Source organism: Lepisma saccharinum, chromosome 1 (assembly GCF_977018435.1).
Source record: "Lepisma saccharinum chromosome 1, izLepSacc3.1, whole genome shotgun sequence".
In the NCBI taxonomy this organism is placed as follows: Eukaryota; Metazoa; Arthropoda; class Insecta; order Zygentoma; family Lepismatidae; genus Lepisma; species Lepisma saccharinum.
This window is the reverse complement of record NC_139229.1, coordinates 107,355,075-107,379,610: the sequence shown is the minus strand read 5'-3', so window position 1 is coordinate 107,379,610 and position 24,536 is coordinate 107,355,075. Positions and strand designations below refer to the sequence as shown.

The 24,536-nt window shown below is 39.1% G+C and overlaps 1 protein-coding gene across 1 annotated transcript in view; it reads right to left on the bottom strand.

Annotated features, from left to right (window-relative positions):
• Positions 1–9,294, bottom strand: part of kek6 (kekkon 6) — a 151,146-nt gene extending 141,852 nt beyond the window's left edge. The window contains exon 1 of the mRNA XM_083136087.1: positions 8,502–9,294. The gene's annotated coding sequence lies outside the window, so the exon portion shown is untranslated. The remainder of the gene's footprint in view (positions 1–8,501) is intronic.
• Between the last annotated feature and the right edge of the window lie 15,242 nt (positions 9,295–24,536).

The window sequence follows — 24,536 nt, the reverse complement described above, 5'->3', positions numbered from 1 at the left end:
CCGGTTCTCCCCCGCCGGGGATCGAACCCGGGTCTCGCATCGTAGTCAGACGCCCTAACGACTGAACTACCGCGGCTTCTTGACGCTAAGTAAGCGCAGAAATTTTGGAAGTTCCCACCGTGAATCGATCCCGGGACCGCTCGCACCGAAGGCAAGAGCATTAACCATTTATCTACACAGGGGCCCTAATTACTCCAATCACAGGTGAAATATACCATTGCGGAAACTTTCATTGTGGAATATGAGCCAGAGACCATCAATTCAAAGGTGTAGAACATGAATATATTTACCATTCAAAATTTTCTCAGCAACTCTAAAAGTTTTAAAGCTATAAATTCAGGATACGTTTTTTGGGCTCAAGGAACGAAACTTGTTGGTTGGTTGGTTTGGTGTTTTAAGTCCACTTTATGCACAGTAAGGCTAATCGGGACTGGACATACAGTTTAAAGTGGGACCCGAACTACTATGTGCCTCCACCGGGTATCGAACCCGGGACCTCTTGATTACAAGGCGACGACGCTACCACTGCGCCATCGGGGAGGCTTAAGTAACGAAACTGACAGGAAATATAGGGACTCTCTCGGACCACTATTTGCTAATACTTCACCCCATGGCTCAAGAGCTCTCGGAGAAGGCTGGCATCCACTCTAGACCCTTCGCCATCCCTCGACTCCGAATCACTACATCCTCTGCACATCGCTTCTATCCTTCCCTCACTTCTTCCTTAAGGCGACTGGACCTTTGCCCGACGACAGTGAAATTTCCTCTCTTGTCGAAAAACCGCTATAATATTCAAAATTCTGACAACTATTTCTCCTTACAATTCCTCCTAGAGCATTCGACGTGAATCTTCATGTGGTTTGCTTTCTCTATTGTCTATATATTAGCAATAGTTTAACAGGCGACGAAACTATTAGTAAGGCATTTTTAGCCTCTCTAATTTGCCACCCACATATTGCACGATTTAATCGTGGATTTTCAGGCTTGGCGGTGAGAATGGTTTCAGAAAATTTTCATGTACGACTCTTTTTATTCGTATTAACTAACAATCAAAATAAACATTTCCATTGCTCTTAGTCAACACTCACTCCAAATTTTGAAACAATTAAATTAGCTCTAATCTGTAAACATAAAAATAAATCTTAATGGAACATTAGCATAAGAACTGTAACCGCTGCACTGTCATTCAGCACGAAAACATGCAAACTGTTTACTTTAATAATGACACATGTTAAACAAATTTACGAATCGCTTGTTTGATTTTCTAGGTTTTGTTAGTACTAGCGTTGAGGTACTTCCATTAATTTTTATTGAGGCATTATTTTTCAATAAATCTCTATCCACTGGCTAAGTCTTCCTCCCCTTCTTTAGGAAGAATAGTAAAGTTTTCTTACCACTTCGCAACAAAGTTGTATTAATTCATATTTCGTAAGTATAGTTTCAAAAATATATTTGAAAAAATATTAAATGGATGTCTAAATTAATATTTTTGTGCATTTCCTTTAAAGTTATAAAATATTTGGGTACGATATGTAATCCCTCCCCTTAAATAAGTTACTGCAACGAAGTGATACTGAATTTAATCGAATTGAATGTTATCCATTTCACAACGGACTGCAATAATTGATTCGCAAGTAGATACTAGACAGATGAACTCACTGTTGAAGTGTCAGGCATGAGTAGAGACCGGATGTTAGGCAAAATGCCTATTCTTTCCTGTTAGAGATATGATGAAAACAAATGTTGCGAAGGCCAGGGGGGAGGGATTAGCTTCATTTAAAGGCAATTTATTTTTTTCCTATTTCATACGATATTGCTTATATTATTTCATAAATGCCAGATATTGCCTATTTTAGGCATTTTCTTTAAAATTGAGACATGACTAAACTCTGTCCATACAATTTCCTGTTCCCAGGATTAGTTCCCGATGCTTCCAAGAAATTTAAAAAGAACAACGAGTTATTGAAGCTAATAAGGACTTGGACAAATTAAGGGCAATTCAACAAGTTCTGAAAGGTGAAAATATACAAACTGAGTTAGATCCAAATGTTCTCGCGTGCTTTAAGTATGCTTCGGTAACATCTGTGGAGTTTGAAAGATCTTTTTCGATTCTAAAAAATGTGTTGTCCGATTGCAGACATAACTTGTCGGTTGATCACCTGAAGAAATACCTTGCTGTGACGTGCAACCACAATTAGTGCTTCTTATTCAGAGACTGCCAAACCGAACAGTACAAACTTAAAATGCATTTAAACAGTTTCTTAGTCCGAACTGCTGTGTGGAATATATAGTGTAAATTTTTTAACTGAAATAACCCTGTGTGCAGTGATAAAGTGTATATTAAATAATCTGCGTACTGGTTCGAAGTAGCCAACAATTTCTTTTGTCAGACTATTGTGTGTAGTAATTATACAATGGAAATTTTTGGACTGACGTAATTCCTGTTTGCAGTGATTTATTAAGTACAATATTGGACTGCTGTCTCTAATGATGAGCTCCTGGTTTATTTTAAGCAACTATAAAGAATGTACAGGTATGTTTCTATATTATTTAAACACCTATTTCTTTTTGTATGTCTATCTTCATTATTTTGAGTTAAATTTCATTGCCTTTTTTATTGAATATTTGTATTTTAATGCCTACTTTACTGCCTATTTTGAAAATTATAAGTGCTTATTTGCCTGCCTATTTTATATGTTTTTAGTGCCTAAACATCCGGTCTCTAGTCATGAGGAATGTTTAGATAACAGACAAAATACAGAATATGAAAAGTAGTAATCTTGACAAAGAACACTCGAGAATTCTTACACGAAAGTTGTGGTACAAAATTTCTCGCCAAACCTGCTTATTTAGCTTTGTTTCTGCGAATTCTTTACCGAAGAACTTTGAATACCCGAGAACTTCGCACTGTAATGTACAAATACAGCTATATCTTGTGGAATATCTCAGAATTTTTACTAGAGTTGGTTGAAATGTAAAAGTTGTGCAGATTTGGATAATGGTTAATGAACAAGAAAGCCTGCTAGTATTGGGTTTAAAAAGAAAAGAAAAACAATCATTATAATACAACCCAAAGAAAGACCGAGTATGGCATTCTCGAGGCTTGTCGGAGCTAAGCTAAGAACACTAGAAGGTCCGAGGAGATGAGTGTAATTCTGCGGAAATAGGTCGCTGGTCAAATTGTTGAATGGTCCACAGGTCAAAAATTATGCGAGCGCACAGTTTCAAACAGTCCCAGCAGCATTTACTGATGAATTGTCTCGTTTCGGAAGGATGATTGATCAAATTGACTTATATTTGTATCAATATGCAGGCAAAGCTATTTTAGACCTCCAGGCGATATGGTAAGAAATCCTGTAAACGAAATTGCTCAATTCTAATATGAAAAGGGGTGAGAGGGAGATAGAGAGAAGGATAGCAAGAAAAAGAACATGCGAATCAGTGACTGATAAATACCAGGAATATAAGGAAGAATCGGTACAATTATAAAAGTGGAAATATTTAACACTTTCCTCATTTCACATCGCTTCTCTGACACTTTTGGCTAATCTCGACAATTGGAATGTAATGATAATTACGTGAAACTGATGAAGGGCAGGACAAGAAGGTAAAATCTTTATTGGCAACATTTTGAGTCGACCACTCGACGTCCTTGGCCACCGAAGCGACCTAGTAGTCGTAGCAGCAGCAGCAGTGGCAGTGACAGGACCATAAGAAGAAGATGATGATGAAAAAGAAGAGTGAGAGATGAATGCGGGTGTATAAGCTCTCGTGTTTCCCGAATAAATATGAGTGAATGAAGGGAGAGAAAATGGAGTGTGTTTCAGAAGAATTAAATATTAATTCCTTGAGTAACACATTCTTGAAAGACAGTTTCATTTTGTTAAAAAGATAGATGAACGGAACAAATTAAACGAGCTCCCTCTTCTTAATGATCTTTCTGTGAGTTCTGGGGTAAGTGAAAAACATTTTCATACCCTTTGTTTCCTGTTTTATAGCGAAGCAAGCCGAAATATTTCCCGAAATCTCGAACGAGACTTAATTGCGCCGCCTTAACGGTCGAGCGCGTTGATTGGTCGGCTCACAATCTCGCCATTCATCTCCATCGTAGTGATTAGCCAAAAGTAGCAGAAAAGCAAAGCAAATTAAGGATTTTTAAAACATAAATAACAAAAATAACAGAAATGTATTCTCGAAGCCACCTGAGGTTTACAGCATGAAAATATACTCATATTACCAATAATTTTGCGGAGCGAATTTGACAATGATGTATGAGGTTTGTAGATCGCATGTTACATTATAGTATAATGAGAACATAATTGAATATTTGTACTATACTTATTTTACGGCATGTCTCTACCATATGAAGCTAATTGTAACGATGAGGGTAAATGATGATTAGGTGAAATCGTTAAAGTGGCCCTGAAACAAACCAGGCCAGGAGGACTCGAACCCTGAAACTTCGGTGGTGATGTGTGCAGACTTGGCAACCGAGGAGGTATGGCAACGCACACAATGCAGTAGGCTACTTTTTGGTGCGTAAATTATATTAATGTGCAGTCGTGAAGTGTATATTCGGTCACATTTCCTAGACGCATTTAGCACAGATTTGTTGTAATCAGTACATTGAAGTTTTTTTTTTTTGTTTTTTTTTTGTAGGGGTAAATATCCTATGCAAATATTGTTGCGTGCGTGTTGTGTATGTACGCCACTGTGTCTGAAACTTCAAATGCTGTCGCTGTGACGCAATCCTGCGTATTAAACTACAAGGCTGAGTTATAAATGCATCTTGGATGCGTCGCTGTGATTGTACCAGCCTTGTCATTGACATTAATTCAACCAAAATTGTAAAACGAATGTCATCAGCGGTAAGACTACAAGGAAATGATGTGCACAAATTCCATACAAGTTAAGGAGCATAACACAGTTGCATGCCATGCCGATACTGAGCTCCATCTTTAAGACGTCATCCGGATTCGAGTCCGGAAATTGTCGCCGGGATTCGTTTACTATTTCTCGGAAATGGTCCTGACTTGGAGCGGATTCTAGATTCTTTTTAGCTAAGCTAAAATTGTCATAGATTAACCGTGTGGCCGAATGCTTAGCGCTCTCGTCTTTGGTACGAACGATCGCGAGCTCGATTGCCCAAAAATGTCGGCGTTGATCCAGCATCATGGAGGCTAAAGGTACTTCAAAAGAAGTAGCGGTCTCCTGTCCCGAAAACCAGAAAACACCGGTGACGTTATTCGATGCGCTAACCACGCATCGCATAATGAAAACCCGTTTTGCAGGCTTTGTCTTTCAAAAAGGCTGTTGCACCATTTGGAGAGGCGAAAATTAACAAATTTTCAGTTTTAACATAGCCTACTTACTATATTTATTTTTAAGCGGATAAGATCTATAACTCACTTAAAACAGTCATCAAAATTTTGTTTTGGTGCATTGAATGTTTCCAAGCATAGCTTTTTGTTATTATTAATATTATTACTTACATTTCCAAGTTGAGAAATGTCTGTTGAAATAGACAGCTAGGGATCGTTTGTGGCTTGTTCGTGGTCCGGAACAGTGTTGCACCATCGTTTCGGATTCGGGTGCGATCAACAACCGTCCCGAAACCGGCATTGAAATGTTTCACTCAAACCTTTACTTATTAATTAGAAAAACTATCACTAAGAATAATTAAAGACTAATCACACGAAGAAATAGAAAATTCTACTTAAAAACAATTGAATAACGTCGGTCGAACTGCACCTTTGACAAGAATGATGTATAAAGAAGTGACTTGCGGCATTATTAAGTAGGCGAGTGTACGTTTTATTACATCATAATAGACCTTTTGAACTCCCTAATTTCTTGTGCTGTACAACTAGAGAGGTGGAATAATAGCCTGCATATCAGATTGTACTATTTATATTTTATTTTCGAAAGCGCATTGGTATTTTTTAATCTTTCTTGATGCTTGGCGTCGCTTTTCTGCCACATTTGGCTAATCGCGACGATGAGGATGAATCGTGAGGAAAAATACACACCTGCCTTATTGTAGGATCCAAACCCAGAACATTTTGTGTCGAGCTGTCTATCACTGAACGCACTCCGTCACTGAGACGTCAAAAGCGTGTTGCTCAATCACGTAGTAACTATATTATGTTCATCTAATCGATATCTAATTAACAATGATATCAAGAGTAATTAGTTATTTATCAACTACCGCACAGAGAGGGTCAACACTATAAAGGCGGGATTTATACTTCACCACGACACGAAAACGTTCTTACGTACACCGGACAGGAAGGTTCTGTGTTGTGTACGTGAGCGGTAAGAGAATAGGAAAGCTTGGGCTAATCACTTTTGAGTTTGAGTTTTTTTGCACAGTAAGTCTAATCGGGATTCGACCTACAGTTTAAAGTGGAATCCGAACCAGTATGTGCCTCCACCGGGTATCAAAACCGGGACCCCTTGATTACAAGGCGACGACGCTAATCTCTTTTAGCGTAACCACGTTTAGACCCAGCTCTGTCGAATGCTTTGATTGGTCGCGTCACCGAATATTTCGGATTCACGTCCCGTCCTTGGCATAAACGTTTCTGAGTTCGTGTGTGTCCTTTCATAAATTGAATCTAATTATCACTCATTCTCATCGTCGCGATTAGTCTAAAAAAGAACAAATACAAATCCAATCCGGCACAGAATTCCGAACAGATGGGTGTTTATAACAAACCTATGTGGTTCTTATTGAGTGTCGCGTGATCAGCTTATCGACTCTCATATCCGCCTTTGCTTGTCTATCCCGATGTAAGTCTGTTACTTATTCCAGTAACTAACAGTGCTGGGAAAACACAGAAAATCGAACCTGGTTACACTGTGAGTAACCTTCATATTATCGGAAAATGGTTTGCGTACAAGAACGTGTATCTTCTTGAAAAGATACTCCCAGCCCGAATATCGACAAGGGCGAAAACGCGATGGCTCAGGCGGGAGACCGTGGTTCGATTCCCTTGCGGTCAAGGAGTTCGCTCACGTTGCCCATTCCCGCTGTCCCGAGGAGCTAACTCAACTTGAAGCGAGTACCCGAGCGGAAAAACTTCAGGAGTAGTGTCAGTTTTCATCTTTCAGAGAGACGAGACGTGAATACTCGTGAGCACAACTTGTTCTCGACCAGATTCGTTAGTGTGTATGCTCCTACGCCAATTACGTATTGAACATCGCGCCACGACGCCAGGGGTTCCGGGATCGAATCCCAGCCTGGGCATCAATTTCATCACATCATCACTCATCCCCATCTTCGCAAATTAGCCAAAAAGTGAAGTAAAATAAAGCAAATCAATCAATCAAACCAGTTACGTATGTTAATCACATTTTAGGTTAACGCTGTCGCTTGTGGTTCGAGAGGTCTCGCACGACCTGTCCGACAGCGGAGTGGCTAAAGCTGTCGCCTTGTAATCAAAGGTTCCTGAGTTTCTTTCTCAGTTCAGCAACTTTACACAGTCCACTTTAAACTGTGTACCTATAAGAGCATAAAGTGGACAAACTGACTAAATTTTAGAGCGGTAGCGTGTTCAAACCACGTTGCAGACGCTAACTTTTTCGCCATTCGCGTTAGTATGACGTTATCGAAAATATAGCACCAGTTGTGACGGTTATGTGTTACTTTTGTAAGGTAACGAATATATTTAAGTTCATTTTTAATTCAGAACTTGCAAATTTATGAGCTAGAACAAAACTAGAGACTTTATACAAATGAAGAAATTGTAATTTTATTTTTCAGAAGTCGGTAGATTCGCGGCTGACAATTGTGTGAACATACATGTCTATGTATTGTGGTTGCATTTCTTTTTGGTCTATACTGTATGACAAAATAAAGCGTGTACTTTACCGAGAGTGTAGTGGCTAGCATTTTTCAATTTCCAGTGGAGGCACATTGCACAGTGATTCATTCATTAGTCCATTTTATCAAGTCACATTAGCCTATTTGAGCACAACGTGAACTTTAAAGAAGCATATGAACACATGTTCAATGCTTAATTAATCTCTTTATAACTGAGCATTCAGATCTCTCTCCAAAAATGTTCTAGTAAGAACTGCCTTCTGAACGCAAACTCAACAGGAGAGTTTGAAGTGTAATATACTTTCTACAAGTTGCCTACTCGTCTTAATTTTTTGGTGCAAGGGCATTAAACCTGTTTCCCTCCAAGCAGTGATCTTTATTGCCCTTGCACATTTAGATAATGCAAGATCTTTGCAACGGAGAAAGGGGTGTGCTCGCTACAAAAAGTGTTCGCGTAGTACAATATGACAGGTAATATTTATATTAATGTTAATGAATCCTAACCTACTTATTTAATTGTAGGTCTCGTTCCGATAATAATCCATACTCGTAAATAGAATATAGAACATTAATTTTGTTAACATTCGTGCGAACAAACTAAAATGACTTCTATAAATGTGCAATGTACGTTACATTTTCATTATTCTAACGTGCTGTATGAACTACAAAATCTTACCTTTCTTAATGAGGTTTGATTGTTTTCGAACGATATTATGCTGTGTAATAGTTTCTTCTTCAGAGCATCATTTGTAAGTTGTAATTCAACAAAAAGAACATGAATCTTGGTTGTCGTAGTCTGAAGATAGTATTCACTATGCATGGAAGAAAAAATGAAAATTATATCATTTTTCTGTGCATCACTTTTCACTTAAACACTTTTCAAACACAAAATTGCTGTTTCGTTTAATCCGACTATGTTGTTTTCATTAGGGATCAAGTATATCCTATAAAAATCATACTTTTCTCCACCAAAAAATCAAAAAATGACATAAGGAGCATACTCATTTTTCGAAAACAACTTCGAAAAACACTTGCGAGAACGTACGTTACTTTTCATTTATTAACTGCGAACTCACGACTTACGTTTACACGTAAATATTATCAGTGTGTTGAATGCCACAAAAATAAAAATTGCACTGAAAAAAACAACTGGTTATAGGCCCCAGGACGAAAAAACACATGCACTGGCTTGTGTGTATCACACGTCTGGTACTATTAGGCCAAAAAACACAGAACACTTCACTTCCATGGTATCGCAAATCAGATTTTTTTTAGGCTGGATCCACTCCCATGTTGCTTATCATTCCCTGTTTCTATCTGGTATTAAGGAGTTTCGCGAACTGAAAGAGGCGATATTTCGCGATCCCGCCATAGTTCAGGGATCCACTGCAGTAAGTCGAGGGGTTAGGGTCAGACTGGGTGGGCTACGGAAAGAGAGTAGCGAAGCCGACACGTGGGCCGGTTCGAAGTACGTCCGCAACTGCACAACGTTCTCCGCACGCGGACAGTGGCGCTGTCTACCGGCAGCCTCCTCCGCTCCCAAGTTAGTTCGATGTGCCGCCGCAAAGTTGCAGCACAGGTTATTCTCGAGCTAAATACAGCATTGCCAACAGAGATAGAATTGCGCCGCTTTCTCAACAATACAGTTGGTTTGTTTGTTTGACAGTTAAGCTAATGGTAATGACGATCATAATGTGGTTGTAAAAATATGTTCATGTGTGAGGTACAAATGCAGGCTCGACCAGGACCCAAACCCTGGTGGTCTGGCACAGGTATGCCCATCCCCCCCCCCCACCAAGGCCAATGGCACATCCCCCCCAATCATATCATTCGCGCCCTTAAACCGCATCGTAATCCCCACAAAATATTTAATTACGACAGCGTGTCTACCGAAAGTAACTTTTTCTTAGCTTTACTGAACATTATAATTGATCTCCCCCTCCTCCCTAAACAGGGGTGCCATCACTCAAGACGACCCCTAAAATCGTTCATCATAATCGAGATTATCGCGTGGATCCCACTTTAAACTGTAGGTTCAGTACCGATTAGCCTTAGAGTGCATAAAGTGAACTTAAAACACGAAATCAATCGATAATATCGCTTGTCTTGTAATGCAGCTTTAGTATAAAAACTTGATATTCATCTCATTAAAGCGCCAAATACACATCGTAGCGACAAATTATTGCGAGCGAAGCTAACAGGGAAATTTTTACATCCATTTCTTTGCAGCCTTTAAAGAATATTAATTTAATGGGGTGTCAATACTTCCTTAAGATCCCGAGATCGTTAGTCCTTTCCCTTTCCAGCTTTTCCTTTGGCACATTCGGGGTCGAAAACGTGTGGATGCCTTATCGCTAAATACAGTCTCCAAAATGTAATGTTCGAACTCCCTCTCTCTCTCTACTACAGAAATCCCTTGACAATCTAAGATTTAACACTTTATCAAGAGAAATCTCCCCCTTTAAATTTCATACTCAATCCTATACCACCAAAATTGTCATGCCAATTTTAGACTCACTGTTAATATTGAAGAGTGGATATTGCCTCCTCCAAAAAAATTAATTCTCAGTCTCCACACCAGAATTCCCGCAACAGTCTAAGACAATAGTAATACACAAAAATTGGATACCCCCTTCAATTTAATGCTCAATCCCCCTCTAACTAAAGTATTCACCATAATCTAAGACCTAGAGTTGGATACTGCCCCCCCCCCCCAAAGTTTAATTCAGAATCCGCCACAGGACCCACGTGAGGCCTAATATGTACGAGTTCAATATCTCCCCTTCGATAATGCCCTAAACACTTTCATTTCTTCATCTAAAGGATTAAATATGGTGCATTTAAGGTGTAAAATTTTTACATATATTTTGGAAAAGATATAAATGTTGAATTTTATAATATTTGAAGGGAAAAAATCCCCCCAAAAAAAACTCGATGGCGCAACCTGCGCCATAAAACTCCCCTGTGGGCACCCCTCGTCTGGCATGTCGTGCCAGTGTCAACCAACTCTTTTAAAATATATTTTCTGTGTGTCTCTATTTGCTGTTTTTCTGCAGCTTAAAAATAATTGTGTAATATTCAGGAGACATGTAAACAGCATGACTTTTCCTTTGCCAAAGAGGGAAGAGGGGAGCGAGTGCACTTGACCTGTGCTCTTTTAATTATAGCTGCATCCCCCCCCCCCCCCCGTACGCATCCAGAGATGTCCTGCTGTTCGTTTCAGAATATCTAGTCACCCTAAAATAACTAAAAATACAGAAAGTACATCAATAGCTTCCCTTTCCCCATATTCCTCGTATTTAATTGTCTATGATTTATTTCTGTAAGTGGGTAAAAATATTATTAAGGATAATATACAACACTCATTCAAGAAAAACAGAGAATCATTAATTTGATGCCGTTGACTACCGTTATGAAATGGAGAAATTTGAGATAAGAAATTTTCGAATTCAAAATGTTGCCACTAAAGCTTTAAAGCCCGATGGATGGAGTGTCTCTTAGTGTAATTTTGTCTTCAGCATTGGCAACACTGTTAATATGATGCTATCTGCAGTGTGGAAACTCCATGCAATAACTATTCCGTGTCTCTGGGAAAAAGAAAAACATGCCGCTTGTCCTCGTAAAAGGGTTACAGATCAATAAAACCAGGTAGATAGGAACGGTACATTATTAAACGAACATCACGCCGCCACCCCTATACCAATATCATAACCTTAGTTCATTTTGCATGTGAATTTTCGAATGAGGTGCTGTGTGCATGAAAACAGCGAAATACTTAACAAACATTCTCGAGTGCTGTACTATATACAGGTGTGTCTCAAATAATGGTCAGAGCGTGAATTAATAAGATGGTTTGTGAATATTCTTATGGTAATGAAAGGTTAATTATCATCTAAAAAAGATGATACAGTGGTTTGGATGAAATTGATGAAGGTACACACTCACAACACCTATGCCCAGGCTGAGATTCGAACCAGGAAGGAACCCCTTGCGTCGCAGCCCCCTTTGCTAACCACTCTTTTTTTTTTATTGTCTCATTCTGATATACAAGTTATGGAATTACATTGTTGTTGACATAAGTGTATTACTGCTATTACAATTTGTATTTCTATCTGGTTAACCTTTACATTTTTGTTTGACCTAAATTAAGTATAAAGCACTAATAAGAAATTTGCATACCGTTTCTTCCTTGCTTGGAGAGGAATTTTTGCGTATTGTTCTTGCAAGAAGATACTGAATTGTTTCTGAAAACTGCTCTCGTCATTGTGAAATATATATAATAAGTATGCAGTGATCAACCATTGTACTGTTCGTTGTTTTGTTGGTGGAAAAAAATTGAAATCAGGAAAAACTATATCTGTATCCGTAAACTTTGTTAATGAGGTGCGGCATATACGACTGAGCATTGTTCTCAATTTGTTACATGCCGTGGAGGAGTTTCGACACTTCGTTATCCTGTGGGCTAAAGAGTCTGGCACGTTGCATGATATACAGTTAGGAGAGTCACTGATTCCATATTGGTATGTCCTATCTCTTGTCACTACTGTATAACACGATGAACCACTTTGTACCATATTGATTGGCCAGCTTTTGAAAGGTGTTTGGCGGAGACATTTTCCCATATTTGTGGCCAATTATGTGTATTGAAATCCCTGACTATTCGTGGTACTGTGTTCTTTGAACTATTGATTTTACTATACAACTTTTTAACAGATGGTGTAATTGTCTCATGTCGTAATAACTGGTAGCATACCTGTAAAGCGATGTCCTTATAAAACAAAAACCTTTTGGGGATACTTTGGATATCGATGGGAGCTTCTACCACTCCGCCACGGAGAAATGCTGTTGGAGTATAGATGTGACCACCAATACTCAAGGTACAGAGAGATTAGGTAAAGCCATCCGAAGATTGCCGATCTTGCACGAACGCGTGACGTCACCGGAGAAGAGGTGAGCTCGGCTGAAGCAGACGTCCCCTAGCATTTATATGGGAGATTCAGAGAGCGAAAGTATATTATTACTTTTAGGAGGGGGAAAATGATAATTGTCATCCTCCAAGATGGTATTGAGGCATCCTTTTAATGATTAGTAACATAATTGAAAACGCGCTACTTTTAAAAAGGGGCAAAGTACATGTGAAAAAATGTATTTTGAAAATCCATATTCCTGAAACTTTCTGACCGATGCGCTACAAAGAAAGTTGCGTGTTCTCCTTTAGAATTTCGTCATTTTACAAATCGTAATATAATTTTAACAAAAAAACGTGGCATGCTAAAGAAGAATTAAAGAGTTTTAAAAAATAATTGATTAATTGACTTAGTTTATTTTACTTCGCTTATCTGTCACATATGGCTAATCGCAAAGATGAGGATGCGTGATGATATGATGAAATTGAAGAAAGGAAAGTAAACCCATGCCCGGGCGGGGATTCAAACCTGGGGGGCCCTTGGCATCGTAAAGCGTTGTACTAATCATTTCGCCACGGAGGTCAGCATTACAAGGAAATAAACAGAAAATGGCATCTATGTTTTAATATGCGAGAAACATTTGCGAGGAGGATATTGAAAACAAATAATTATTACAAGACATTGTGATGAAAATTATTAATATATCTGAAATATCGAGAGTTGACCTTGAAGTCTATAAATGTACTTTTAGCGTTACGCAAAACCTTTACTCAAAATTGCTAGTGTAAATTTATAAGCTATTAAAATTTAAAACTTATGCATGTTCGAAAAGAGAAACTGCCAAGTCAAATTAATATTTCGTAGAAATACATATATTTTTCTTTCATGAGGCCAAGAGAGTATTTGGAGGGGACGGTGGCTTGGGAAGGCTATAGCCCCGGATCTCGATCTGCAAAGGGGCTTCCAGTGGGAAAACATTGCTATGAAATAGTCCAGAAGAAGGGACGAAATGATTTTTTTAAATGTCTCAAGAATACAAAGATAGAAGTGGACATTTGACAAGTTTAGTCTAAAACTTAAAATTGAAATCGTAAGTGTGTGTGGGGGGGTGGGGGGTGTCTACGTGAGGTAACATAGTGAAATATGATTCACAATACTAAAATTAAAATAAATATGTGGGAACAATAGAAATCAAAATATGTTGTAGCTAGTGACGTCGCAATAGTAAATATGGAGGGGTAAATCATATTTTCCCGGGGCAATCATGTTTATTATTCAGTTACATACGACACAAAAATGCATATTTTGGCTAAAATTGATGGTAATAATTCATTAATTTATCTATTTTTGTCGTTTTACTGGGGCAGATAAGAGAGAAATTGTCGAACGAGAATAGGGGGGCGTTCCTGCCCCCCCTGTAGTGTGGTCACTGCCTATAGCTATGCTGGAGAAGAATGCACCAATTAATACGTTATTAAATAAAACAGATACTTTTAAAACTTTTAATCAAATTATTTGTGAACTATGATTTAAATTTAGAGAGAGCACATACTTGTTTTAATTTAATTTGGATGAGTTAACTTCTAAAGCCTGCCATTGAGCTCGGCTGAAGCAGACGGCCCCTAGCATTTATATGGGAGATTCAGAGAGCGAAAGTATATTATTACTTTTAGGAGGGGGAAAATATTAATTTTCATCCTCCAAGATGGTATTGAGGCATCCTTTTAATGATTAGTAACATAATTGAAAACGCGCTACATTTAAAAGGGGGCAAAGTACATGTGAAAAAATGTATTTTGAATATCCACATTCCTGAAACTTTCTGACCGATGCGCTACAAAGAAAGTTGCGTGTTCTCCTTTAGAATTTCGTCATTTTACAAATCGATTTAAATTTTAACAAAAACGTGGCATTCTAAAGAATTAAAGAGTTTAAAAACATAATTGATTAATAGACTTAGTTTATTTTACTTCGCTTATCTGTCACATATGGCTAATCGCAAAGATGAGGATGCGTGATGATATGATGAAATTGATGAAAGGAAAGTAGACCCATGCCCGGGCGGGGATTCGAACCTGGGGGTCCTTGGCAGCGTTGTGTTAACCACTTCGCCACGGAGGTCAGCATTACAAGGAAATAAACATAAAATGGCATCTATGTTTTAATATGCGAGAAACATTTGCGAAGAGGTTATTGAAGTAACAAATAATTATTACTGGACGTTCTGATGAAAATTATTAATATATCTGAAATATCGAGAATTGACCTTGCAGTCTCTAAATGTACTTTTAGGGTTACGCAAAACCTTTACTCAAAATTGCTAGTGTAAATTTATAAGCTATTAAAATTTAAAACTTATGCATGTTCGAAAAAAGAAACTGCCAAGTCAAATTTCGTATAAATACATATATTTTTCTTTCATGAGGCCAGGACAGTATTTGGAGGGAACGGTGGCTTGGGAAGGCTATAGCCCCGGATCTCGATCTGCAAAGGGGCTTCCAGTGGAAAAACATCGTCCAGAAGAAGGGGCGAAATGATTCTTTTTAAATGGCTCAAGAATAGAAAGATATAAGTGTACATTTGACAAGCTTAGTCTAAAACTTACAACTGAAATCGTACATGTGTGTGGGGGGAAGGGGGGAGTGGCTACGTGAGGTAACACAGTGGAATATGATTCACAATACTAAAATTAAAATAAATATGTGGGAACAATAGAAATCAAAATAAGTATGTTGTAGCTAGTGACGACGCAATAGAAAAGATGCAGGGGTAAATCGTATTTTTCCGGGGCAATCATGTTTATTATTCCGTTACATACGACACAAAAATGCATATTTTGGCTAAAAGTGCATTCATTCATTTATTAATTTTTGTCGTTTTACTGGGGGCAGATAAGAGAGAGAGAGAAATTGTCGAACGAGAATAGGGGGGCGTTCCTCCCCCACCCCTGTAGTGTGGTCACTGCCTATAGCTATGCTGGAGAAGAATGCACCAATTAATACGTTATTAAATAAAACAGATTCTTTTAAAACTTTTAATCAAATTATTTGTGAACTATGATTTAAATTTAGAGAGAGCACATACTTGTTTTAATTTAATTTGGATGAGTTAACTTCTAAAGCCTGCCATTTCCGAGCCTTCTTCTGGTGTAACTGCACTGCCCTTTGAACCCTAGCTGCTGCGTTCAGGTGGCGGAACGAGCAGAATACTAATTAAAACAAATATGTGACAAATATATATATATATATATATATATAAATAACGTGTTGAAGCTATTGACGGCGCCAAAGAAAAGACAGAAGAGAAACGTGGAGAGTGCAGTGATATTTTACGGGAAGCAGTCACGTTTATTACACCCTTACATTTACATGAAATATTAAAAAGTTCTGATTTTAGATCTCGCACAATGCCTTTTTCACAAAAATGGGCAATCCCGCATTTTTTATAACAATCTTGTCTTTTCGTTTACTTACGCAATTACCGACTGGAAAGGCTGTGATATTTTAGATTTCTTCCGTTAGTTTTCTGATAATAGTTTTCACAGCTTCCCATAGCATTTAGGCATGAATTCAGTTGACAAGAACAAAATAATCTTATTTTAAAACATACAGCAAAAAGAAATCCAACGCGCTTAAGTTAAAACTCCCTTACATTGGAAGCCTGGAGAGAACAAAACAGGGGTTCCTTCGTAACACGATTTCTTGAAAACCATTTTACACATTTGAATCAACTTTGTGATAAATTGATTAGAAAGGATGAATCTTAACAGTAAAAGTTGTAACTTTTCCCCTGCTACTATATTTTAGAAGATATTCGTTGTCAAATATCTCAATATTTGCATAAGGAACCAGCCTTTTCCGTGCCGAGCTTCTCGCCGATGACGTCATGTATCCACGGACAACTGCGCATACGATCTGCGCAGCCGAACGAGCACCCCCTGCATGGTACCCATCTATCCATGCCCTTCGTTGTTCCCATGGTATGGCGCGAACCTCAAGATCACGTTACTGATTGTTACTTCTGTTTAACTAATGTAACGGGATTTTCAAGAAAATTCAAAAAATCCTACAGTGTCCAAATTTATCTTCTGCGATAAGACCAGTGCAACATGATAAGACATTACCTGTTCCAAAGCCACCATTGGAATGGTCTTTGGAAGAGGAAACATAAACTTCCTCACATGAACCGATATCTTCTCTTGGACATGATCCTGACTTTCAAGAGTCACAGAAGACACAGCATCTTATCACCCAGCCAGAATTAAATGATTTAATACGTGATTTGAACCTTACATAGAAAGAAGCGGAACTGCTGGGTTCAAGACTGCAAGGGTGGAACCTGCTGGAACCAGGGATAAGTATTACATTCAGAAAACGTCAACTAATATTTTCTTCCTTTTTTTCTATGAATGGGTCCCTGGTATACTGCAACAATGTCACTGGATTAATGCAGGAGTTAGGAGAAAACTATAAATCAGGCGAATGGAGGTTGTTCATCGATGCGTCAAAAACTAGCTTGAAGGCGGTCCTTCTGAATAATGGAAATGAGAAACCTTGAGTGCCAGTTGCTCATGCGAGTGAATTGAAGGAAACATATGAAAACATTGCTTTGATTCTCACAAGTGTTAGCTACGACAAACACCAGCGGAAAATCTGTGCTGATCTGAAGTTACTGGGAATTATTTTGGGGATGCAATCAGGTTTCACGAAATTCTGTTGTTTTCTCTGTCTATGGGACAGCAGAGCAAAGGACATGCATTACAAAACTAAACACTGGCCTCCCAGAAAGTGTTGCACACCTGGAGAGAAAAGTGTCTCTCACAAACCTCTTATCGACGCTAACAACGTGTTACTCCCCCCCTCCCACTGCACATCAACTTGGGGTTAATGAAGAACTTTGTGAAGGCCATGAACAAAAAAGGAAAAGGGTTTGAGTACTTACGAAGCAAATTTCCTGGTGTAAGCGATGCTAAAATAAAGATGGGATATTTGTTGGCCCTCCAATCCGGGAGGTAATGAACGATCCCAATTTTGAAGAACTGTGAAGTGAATGTGAGAAAGCAGCATGGGGTGCGTTCAAGGGTGTGTGTCGCAATTTCCTTAGCAACCACAGGGCTCACAATTACTCTGAACTTGTAGAACGTTTGCTGGCAACATACAAAAAATGAGGTACAATATGTCTTTCAAGGTACACTTTCTGTGTTCCCATTTACACTTTTCCCCTCTAATCTGGGTGCAGTGAGTGACGAGCAGGGTGAGCTCTTTCACCAACAAATCGCAGAAATGGAAAACAGTTTACTGCTGGAGCACAGTCTCAGATGTTCAACACGCCTGCTACAAGCGGAAATCATACAGAAATACGTTTTGAAGGTGCGTTACTTTTACTGTTTTCTTTAATCATTACTATTTTACTGCAACTGCAAATTTTAGTGCATGTCATAACTACATCATTTACAATCATATTTGGTATTCTATGAACCCAATGTATTACTAAAATTCACACTATCACATTAAAGTTTGGAGCAATATGCTATATTTTACCCTTCTTCTAATGTGAGGTGAAAATTTTTCAAAATGGTTTCCGCCAGAAATGGTACGTGATACAGCATTTTTGTTATGATTTTTTAAATCAGCGCACCCGATTTATTAAAGATCACCTATTTTCATGAAGCGGCAAAACAAAAAGTTTTAATTTGTTCCTCAGTGTAATTATTCCTCTCCTTAAATTATCGTCACATTATTCAAGAAGTCAAAAACCTAATTTTATCAGTGTAAACTGAAAAATTTCCTTGGGGAGCGGGGGGGGGCTTTGAGCCACTTGATCCCTACCTTGAATACGCGCTATTAACAATAACAGGCTTATAGAATATTCTCCATCTTGCCTAGATAATTATCTCTCTCAAATTATCATCATATTATTCAAAAAGCCAAAAACCTATTTTTATCTAGCTTAAACTGAAAATTTTCTGAAGGAGGGCTTGAGCCCCCTGATTCCCACCTTGGATACGAGCTGTTACCAATAACAGGGTTATAGAATATTCTCCGTCTTGCCTCGATAATTATTTATCTCCTTAAATTAACGTCACATTATTTTATTTGACACCACAAGAAACAAAAAATCTCAATTTATCTCGTGTAAACCGAAAACTTTGGGGGGGGCTAGAGCCCCCTAAGCCCCCCTTAGATAGGTGCCTGGGAAGCAGTCACGTTTATTACACCCTTACATTTACATACAATATTAAAAAGTTCTGATTTTAGATCTCGCACAATGCCTTTTTCACAAAAATGGGCAATTCCGCATTTTTTATATCATAGATTTCTTCCGTTAGTTTTCTGATAATAGTTTTCACAGCTTTCCATAGCATTTAGGCATGATTTCAGTTGACAAGAACAAAATAATCTTATTTCAAAACATAGAGCAAAAATAAATCCAACGCGCTTAAGTTAAATCTCCCTTACATTAGAAGCCTGGAGAGAACAAAACAGGGGTTCCTTCGTAACACGATTTCTTGAAAACCATTTTACACATTTGAATCAACTTTGTGATAAATTGATTAGGAAGAATGAATCTTAACAGTAAAAATTGTAACTTTTCCCCTGCTACTATATTTTAGAAGATATTCGTTGTCAAATATCTCAATATTTGCATAAGGAACCAGCCTTTTCCGTGCCGAGCGTTTCGACGATGACGTCATGCATCCACGGACAACTGCGCATACGATCTGCGCCATCGAACGAACACCCCCTGACCAATACTATGACAATATTACGCTAGAGATAAACGTACAATTGTAGGGTTGCAACTTGTGGTCCAAAGTAACAGAAAAAATTCACCCCTTCCCTCATCCCAACAATCAAGCTCACAGTCACAGTCGCTTACAGACAAATGTGTCACACAGCGTACAGGTTAGTGCTTATTGTTTACATTCAATTCTCTGAAGTATTCAAGTAGTTCTGTGTTCTGTACATTAACAATACAGTAAAACCTCTTTAATCCGGACTTCGCTTAATCCGGACAGGCAAAAGGGGGGAAAAAAGCAGAATGCTAGCTAAATGTGGCTAGAAGTCAACAAGAGAATTTCCCAAAGAAAAGGCAAGTCAACCACTGATGAAATATACTACATAAATATATTTATAAAAGTAATAGAACGATATTACTTTCTAGTCTTTCGATTTTAACAAATTCTAGGAGCATTTTTTTTTTTGTTTCTTTGTTTCGTTTGGTCTGGTCGATAGGGCGTCTGACAACCACTCGGGAGATCCGGCTTCGATTCCCGAAATTGGTTGGAGGCCAACAGCCTGTGAGGCTGCCGGAGTGTGATGCTGATCACATTACCTCCAAAATAGCCGAGATCGAGAATGTGTGGGACCCCACCCATACATGTGCCTTCGTGGCACGGTTCTATATGCAGGAGGAAATTTACATTACCTTTTCCTATGGAACTGATCCAGGATGATGATGAGGTGCGATGTAGAATACATGTTGCTAAATTCCACTGAGTCTATTCTTGCTTTCAAAAGTAAGTTTAAAGACATTCCAACACATTTATCACTTCTAGGTGATTCACAAAGCACTTCTTCAACATTATTTATATAGTAATGTGGATGTAGATGCAGCATCACTTGAGAGTTCTCAAGGGGTTGCGAAATCAGTATAATATCTCAATAACGTCGACACACAGCGACGAAGCAAGAAATTTTCACAATTCTCGAGAGAATCACAGCGGGAATTTTTGCAAAATAATTTGTAAAATTGAACTTAGATTGTTTTGACATATCGACGGATCCCAAACGACATTGCAAAGATTTATGAGAAACGCGCCAATACCGCCCTCAAAGTCTACCATGCACATGTACGATAATTCACATCTGGATTTTCTTGCTATTCTTACCAACAAAACATTTTACAATAGTTCAGCTTATTGTCGTTCGAATTCAGAAATTCCATGGGTGGACTGGTGACTATGTATTCTTGTCGGCCTAGCCTCTGTCTGCATTAGCCGCTTACAACGAACCAAGAATTTTCTTTAGTTAATTCTCATTGCTCAGAGAAAAGAATACATGTTCATTGAACATTGCTGCAGCTGAGGTACAAAACAACTTTTTTTCTCTTTTAAATCATAGTTGCCCTCATATTTTATTTTCAACAATTCGTGTTTATTCTCAAGTCAAGGCATTCACTCTTAAAGACGCGTGTGTTTGGAATGCTGCATGGGAATAATAATTCAAATTATTATTATTATTATTATTAGTAGTAGTAGTAGTAGTAGTAGTAGTAGTAGTAGTAGTATTGTTGCAGATATTTGACTGTGATAAATTGGCCATTTTCATTTTTTCCACATTATTTTTTATAATATTTCAAAAGCTCAAGGGGGGGGGGATAAATCCGGTAACCCCCCTTGCGTACGCCACAGCTGTACTGTATAGTATATTTATGCCTATGTCCTTTAAATACATCATAATAAACGTGTTTTGTTGCTATAAACGACGTTTAATGCACTTTCCACTGTTCTTTTAGATTATATAAGTTAATCCGGACATTTGTTTAACGGGTTAACTTATCCCCCATTAGTCCGGATTGACGAGGTTTTACTGTGTTTTCAAATTTCCTTTAATTTTCTTACACCTGCGGTGGCTCAGTCGGTAACGCGTATGAGTACCATACTAAAGATCCCTGGTTCGATCCCTGGCCGGTTCAAATCTGGGAACGTTTGTAACGTTTGAAGCGGCCCCGGCGCCCACCCAGCGTCGAATGACATTGGTACCTGGGGGAAACCCTGGGGAGTAAAGGCGGATCACATCACCCCCACTTACGACCGGATCAAGAAAGTGTGGGCGTTACCCCTACACCCCCTATACGTCTTCACGGCGTAGTGCTAAGCACAGGGGAGCACTTTTCCTTTTTTTTTTACACCTGCGCCATTGAAAAGTCATGATAATTCTGTTTAAAAAATAATATATTGATAAATTTAATGTTGCGTATTATCTATTATTATTACATAAAGAACATGTCTAAATGTGTGTTAACAAAAAGAAGAGACATTTTCGCATCACGACTGCAATTCGACAAAACTCGGGACAGGGATTAAAAGTAATGAACCGTCCCGACTAAATCGCTAAATCGGATGTCTGGTAGCCTTGCATCAATGATTATAAAACTTAAACTATCCAATATTGCAGACTACAGACTTCTACACAACAAACACATTCATTTATGTAAGAACAAAATTGAATTTTTTACAAATTTGCAACATCGTCGACGCCATTTTTGTAGCTTTTTATAGGCTCATATTTAAATATTTCATGGATTGAGGAGGGGCATGGCCTCTCCCCTGGGTACGGGCCTGTACTACTGTACTTGAAGTCCAATAGACACGGCTATGATCTCTTCCCGCCAATAGATTCGACGTAATAGCACTCACGTGAGTAAAATAGCAAATCAACTTTAGTCACCTGTTCGATTTATTTTGCGAATAAGACGTTCATGCAATATAAATAGAATCCGATCGTGACTTGTGGCCGAAATATGATTCAATGTTGTGTTTTTTATGTAATTAATCAAACTAAAGGTATCTTGTTTTATAAGTTTGTGTATAATAATAAATGACGCATCTTATTTTTTCCTCTGTATTATTTACTTTGAGGTCCGAGAAATGGAAATGAATCGGCACGTAGGCTATGTTTCTGTGGCCTCAGCAAAACTAATGTTTATCGTTGTAACATGAAGTTTGCTGAAATAGGACCAATATTTGAATAAATCCCAACTTTAAAAAAAAATCTGACAATGGTGCCAGCAACTTGAGGGAGTGATAACTAAAAGTTTGTTGACGTTTTTTTTTCTCATTCAGATTTCAAATTTGTGATATTTCATTTATTTAGCCAAGTGCGGCGAGTTCAGTTAACGGCAAGAGAAACAGGCAGTCAGTAGCCATCCCCCCCCCAACCCGGGGGAAAAAACATGGTTTCTATACGCTGTGTGTGTGTGTACTGGCTGTTGAAACATACATTCAGCAAACGTTGTGCAGCGGTAAATGCAAACAACATGCAACGTTTTACAACAAACTTTACCACGAAAGCACATCCTGGGAGCACTATAAGCGCTTGAAGTTTATCCTGTACGCATGCATGCAACCCAACAAACAAAAAGTGACACTGGCCTAAAGCTCTAGGGACTCGTGACAGTAAAGTTTTCTTTAAGGTCCACATTGTGCTCAGATACGCTAAACGGAAGTGGACCTACGGTTTAAAATGGAATCTGAACCACAGGGAATAAAACCTGGTACCTCAAGATTACAAGGGCCTCCCGATGGCGCAGTGGTAGCGTCGTCGCCTTGTAATCAATGGGTTCCGGGTTCGATACCCGGTGGAGGCACATAGAAGTTCGGATCCCACTGTAAGCTGTAGGTCCAGTCCCGATTAGCCTTACTGTACATAAAGTGGACTCAAAACACCAGCTCTTGGTTACAAATCGATAACTTTTTTCACAAGGCTAATGAGCCAACCACCGTGCTGGAGTGGTTAGCATAGAGTGTTGTCACGGTATCCAGTGACATGTGAAACGCAGTTCGATATAAATTATTTTTTGTTTATTGATTCATTTTATGTTCAAATATAAAAGTGTGAGGTTTGATTTTATTTTGTGGATAAATTTGTATCCGAGCCAGGCGTCGGGAGTTGGGAGACGGGTTTTTCTTGAGTGACAACCGAACTGTCATTTCGGCTTAGAACATGACATATTTGAACCAACACGGAGAAATGGAAGGATTATTTTCGTCGAGACCGGGCTAGAAGTCACAGCGGGTGGGCGAACCCATTCTTCACGGATGACCAGGAAAATTAGCTGGAGCCCAAGCCTGCAAGGATCGAGGACGCGTTGGTGACCGCGTTTCAAGACAATGGACAGAGGTCATTTCCATCTCCTCGGAAACCGAAGCCAAGCCACTTTAGCGTGCTTTTCAACGGACGAATTTGAATCTCTTATAAATATGTAGTACTACGATTCCAGACACAGTATTTACCCGGATTTCATAGAGAGACCATCTCCGCGCTACACTCTCGCGTGATTATTGTTTTGTGTCCGTGGACTTTGTTTTCTTGCGTACCGGGAGCGAATTGCAGATAGAGAGTTACCTGTGTGCGCCTTATTTTGGTGAAGTATTACGCGGTGATTTGCTTTTGCCAAGCGTGGACTACATAATCATGGGCGGCTAAAGGAGGTAGAGAAGGGCACGACTTCCCTGACCCCGCAACGATGCATCGCCATCTTCCGATGAAGCCAGCCAGCCAACACCAAACACTGCCCAATGCCCGAAGGACGTTTCCAGATCGACGTTCCAACCGAAGCCCGTTACCAGAGAGAGAGAGAGAGAGAGAGAGAGAGAGAGAGAGAGAGAGAGAGGGAAGGACGACTCCAGATCGACGCCCAATCGAAGCCCGTTACCAGAGAGAGATGATTCCAGATCGACGTCCAATTGATGCCCGACACTAGAGAGATTCCGGACCGGCGCGTGACCACGTACATCCGACGCTAGTGACAAGAGGAACGCCCGAAGTACTGAGGAGGTGCAAGTACACCATATCGTCGCGATCGACCTCGGAGAACAATTTCGCTACAAAGGAGCCGTGTGCAAGTCCCGCGTCCAGGAGAGATGAATGACCACGCAATGTAGCAGAGTCCGGTAGAGTATTCTTCAGAGGGTCTATGTCCATGTAAACGTGCATTGTTAGTATCAACACCGTACTGTTAACGCCGAAGTCTCACTTATTTGCAAAGTGACTCAGAAACCCCGAACCTAACTTCCGTGA